This window comes from Nicotiana attenuata, unplaced genomic scaffold (genome assembly GCF_001879085.1).
Source record: "Nicotiana attenuata strain UT unplaced genomic scaffold, NIATTr2, whole genome shotgun sequence".
Taxonomy (NCBI): domain Eukaryota; kingdom Viridiplantae; phylum Streptophyta; class Magnoliopsida; order Solanales; family Solanaceae; genus Nicotiana; species Nicotiana attenuata.
Window position 1 is genome coordinate 180463 of NW_017670677.1, and position 5000 is coordinate 185462.

Consider the following 5000-nt stretch of genomic DNA (forward strand, 5'->3'; position numbering starts at 1 on the left):
GTTCCTCGCAAATTTAGGCCTCCTATCATCCTGATACGGCCGATATCTTTCCTTGTTCGGTCTTGAATCTTTGTAGTTTTCCCTACGAGGTCGATCGAAATTCCTATGTGTGGATGGCGAATCCGAACTCGCTCCACTGTGGTCGTCCTCTACCCTTATCTTCGATTGGTACCGGTTATGGATGTCTGCCCACGTAACTGCTGGAAACTCGATCAGGCTTTGCTTTAATTGCCTGGATGCGGCTGAGCTATTGGCGTTCAATCCTTGAGTGAAGGCTTGTACTGCCCAGTCATCCGTGACTGGGGGAAGATCCATCCTCTCCATTTGAAATCGAGACACGAATTCCCGGAGTGTCTCGTTTATGCGCTGTCGGACCTTGAACAGGTCGGATTTCCTTGTTTCTACCCTGATCGCCCCGGCGTGAGCTTTCACGAAGGCATCGGCTAACATGGCGAACGAATCGATGGAATTTGGTGGTAAGTTATGATACCACGTCATTGCCCCCTTGGACAAGGTTTCTCCGAACTTTTTCAACAAAACTGACTCGATTTCATCATCTTCGAGATCGTTTCCCTTAATCGCGCATGTGTATGCTGTCACATGCTCGTTTGGGTCCGAGGTATCCGGCGATGCTTGGTTATCCGTTACGAGTCCGGCTTCCGACCTTGTGTGTTTCTCCATCCGGTGGTGACTCCTATCGAGCTCTGTAACGGTCTCGAAATGACTCGACCTCGGTTGTAGACGTGGCCGTCGTTCTACCTTGCATCCAGGTCGGGTTCGATGGCCCCGATTTGCTCCGGTCCGGACCCAACCCGGTCGGGCTCAAGCAAAAAAGGGTATCACCTAATACAAATAGAATGGATTTTGATGCCCCTCTCGTCATAAGAAGCAGAACGCGCCATCACCTACAGCCCTTTCCTCTGCCGGGGACTTCCACAAAATGAAAACGGGTGGCATAGTCGTATGCTCCACTTTTGTTGCCCCGTTTATATCCTGGAGTACTCCTATGGCCAATCTGTCACCCAACCTACTTAAACAACCTAAAGGCTTGGCCCCGTCCCATTTGGAGAATGACCCCTTATGGCACGGCTTAGTCATTTATTCCTGCAGTTCAGATAAGATTCGGACCGATTTGGTTTAGGTCTCTGAAAGCATGGTTCTTGCCTCCCTCCCCACTTTGAGCTCGTCCATTCATTGGGTGATCCCTTGCTCTCACATTCGAGTGTTTGCTCGTCGTTTAGGCCCGTGAGTGAGATTTCTGCTCATTGCAGTCACCTCCGGGGTTCTTCGCACCTGGATAGTACCAGGACCCTTGTGCCCCGGCCCTTGATCAGAAAAAGCTTCCCGCCTTATGACCCACAACTCAAAATGAGCCTTGCGACGAGACGCGGACATTCCCCATGCTACGGATCCCTCCGGTCCGTTCCTGGGTTTTGTTAGGGGAACATCCGAGCGATTGCCTTCGCGGATCCAAACGCGCTCACAAGGCGCACAATAAGAATAAGACCAATAGAGATTTCATAAGGGACCATTTGAGCTGCAGATCGTAATGCTCCTAGAGAGGCATATTTCGAATATAGAGGAGTGAAAGTTCCCAAGAAATAAGTACTTTTTCATATCCTTCTATGAACCGTACGAGCATGTCCTCTGTCACACCCCCCCCCCCCACCGCGCTTACGGCTCTATACCCCAACCCAACTTGCTCTAGCCCCGGGTCCTTCCTTTCTATTCCTCGGTAAGCAGACCGTGGGAGCATGGGGGCAATATCTGCTTTTGACTGATAGAAAGCATCTCTCTTTTGTCCCTCCTGACCGAACTCGCCAAAAAAATCACAATAGAAAAAATTTTTCTTGCCGGGAGAGTAGCGTCGGAGACATCTTTATTTGAGGAGGAGGCTTCATCGTCCAGCTTCTCATAAATGATGTTAGGATTGGCCGGCTCATCCTCGGAATCCGAAAAGAAAATAGAGACAGAACGGAATCACTTTGTTTCAGTGACATATCTAATCAGACTGAATAGGATTTGAAGAGTTGTCACGATCATTCACATAAATTTCAGTGAACTATTGAAGCTATCAGTGTGATTGATCAGACAAGTACCAAGGGCTTTCGGTAGACTTCTTTCATTTCCGAATTAGCTTGCGACAAGTCCTAGCATTAGTATGAGTTCGTTGACCGTGTAAGGGCGATCCATCTTGATGACGAATTCCATGATAACAAGAAATAGAAATTAATCGTTCGATGTCTGCTCGTTCTCCCCTCTTCAATTCGCAAAGAACAACATGATCTTGACCTATCATTTGTTCAATTTGGTCGATTTGATACTTAGTTAATTCTTTTATCTTTATGTTTCCACTGATACCTAATCGATAACGAACCTGAATGGCTTTTTTAGGTCCAATTCCATCAATTTTTGTTGAGGCAATTCTTACTTGTTCATCGCCAACTAATCTAGCTCCTGAAATATATAACATTCTTGATCCTTCCTTTTACTAGTCTTCTCGGCTGGAATCATAAATGGGTTGTCTCCTCTCTGATGATCTTTTCTATAGGTAGAACTACTGTGAGCGATCTAAACTAATCTACCTCTCTCGACAAAATCAAAAAACTTTCTCAAGAAAAGGAGTCTCATTAATAGCTGAATGTGCCAAACTTATGATATTTTTCTTTGATTTTTAGGAGCCCTTTATAGGTAGCCGAAGCATATACATTTGGTCCAGTTAAGTCTGCAAGCTTTTTTAACAGCATTCGAGAGGAGTATTCCCTTTGGTGCATTGTTCGAATGGAGTCTTGAATAAGGCCATCCCTTTTTTCTTTCCAAAAATCAGGTGATTCTTGGTCCAATTGAAACATATTCTCTACAATTTCACCCTTGAGTCGAACGATCGATCGCGCTTCTTCGTCTAGCTTAGAGTCATGAGCTTCCCCTCTTCCTCCTAAGCGAGTAAGAATAAGCTGCTCCGCTTCAGAGAGAGGTATAGGTCGCGGGTCTACTCCTTCCTTCGGTTCCGCCTCCGACTGAGGAGGGAAATTCAAATCGATAGGCGGTCGCCCCGAAGAGCTTGATAGGCCGGAAGCTCCATACGAAGACATCATGCTATTCCGGACCCCGCTCTCTATCTCCAAATATAAAATCCTAAGTAGAATGAGACTTACGCCCCCCCTCCCATCCAATTGCCCTACTACAAAATAAGGCGAGGGATTGACGCCCCATAGAGAACCCAACCTTTGAAAGTAAGGCCTGAAAGAAAGAAATTTCACCAATTTTCAGAAAAAGAAGATAAAAAATGAAAAGTGTAGTGGCTAGGAAAAGGAAAGGAATAGACCAAGTATGCATAGTAAAAATAGAAGATATACGTGACCAAATTTTCCTGTTAAAAAGAAGATTTCTCCTCTTCTTCATTCTCAAGAGGGATACATCAACAAAACTGCCCTCCCATATAGATCGTCATGGCATGAACTAATTTCTTCGCTTCGATTTCGCCCCTAAAGCTAGCTCCTACTCCTCCTCCTTCTCCTTTAGGATAGGATCCTCCTTGGTCCTTTTTACATAACACTCTCGGCCGCCCAAGAGGACTGGCTATCTTTCTCTTTATACGTAATTTCTTGAAAGGCAAAGAAAAACATCTACCTTGGCAATGTCATTGACTGATAGTTTATCTTCCGAACCGGTTAAATACCTATAACAAAAAAAGGCCAAAGCCCGCTGAAGCACTGGAAAAATGTTGACCACGATTTCTAACGCTTCTCAAAAACCATTTGCTTGCAACGCCTTGAGTGGATAGATAATTACGGCCACTAGATCCTTCATACTCTTACTAAAGTACACTTAAGACTCAACCAATCTTGAAAGTTCTGTGGACAACTGGCATACCTTGAATCTAGCCTACAATCCTTTCGCACTTCTCTTATCAAATTTCTAGTTAGAGAGAGAGCTAACCGCTGCCAAAATAAAGCAGTTTTTCTTTTATACGATAGCACCCCCTGCCCTCCTTGTTCAAGTAGTTCAAGAGTGAAAGGGCGTAGTGAAAAAAGGGAAAGATATCTTTCAAAGATATTCTACCCATAAAGGCAGTTCTCTTATATGGCAATACTAGATTGGCGAGACAAGAGAGAAAGCTTAGAAAGTAGTAAGGTGTCTATGGGGCTTACCTTACAGGTAGTGACTATACCACTTACATATCGAATAGATCTTAATCTCAATGGAGTCATTTCGATATGACCTAGGAACTTACAGAATACCGAACTTGGATAATCGGTAGAAGAATGATTGGTTAGATCATTTGCTTCACTGCGGAAGAACCCCTTTCTACGCTACATTCCCAATAAAAAGCCGCCATCCTTCTATCGCCTATTAGCCACACCAGACCAAGAAAAGGCAAACTAATCAACCAAGACTCAGTCACGACCTTTGTAACCTCACGGCCACTTTCTTTCCTAGAGCTTGCAGCCATTATATTCGCTTTTCAGATATGGCGACATTACTTGTATGGGGGGAAGTGCCAGATCTTTACCGATCATAAGAGCTTGAGGTACTTGATGACACAGAAGGAGTTGAACCTTCGCCAGGATGGCACACTTCTATTCCGGGGACAAGTATGTGTTCCTCAGGACAGTGACATGTGCCATGATATCTTGGAGGAGGCGCATAGCTCCCTTTTTTCCTGCACCCAAGGAGCCCGAAGATGTACAGGACGATCCGCCCACACTATTGGTGGAAAGGTATGAAGAGGGATGTCGCTGAGTATGTGGCTAAATGCTTAGTGTGCCAGCTAGTTAAGGCTGAGCACCAGAGACCAGCAGGACCCTTACAGCCAGTTCAGATACCACAGTGGAAGTGGGACGAGATAGCCATGGACTTTGTCTCTAGATTGCCGAAGACTGCGAGGCAACATGATGCCATTTGGGTGATTACTGATCGGCTGACCAAGTCAGCTCACTTCCTGCCGATCAGTATGACTTACTCTACGGGCAAGCTAGCCCATATATATATTGATGAGA

General features: G+C 45.3%; 1 pseudogene; it reads left to right on the forward strand.

Moving 5' to 3' along the window:
• The first annotated feature begins 4684 nt into the window (after positions 1-4684).
• The window catches only part of LOC109242176, a 2650-nt pseudogene continuing 2334 nt past the window's right edge, over positions 4685-5000 (forward strand).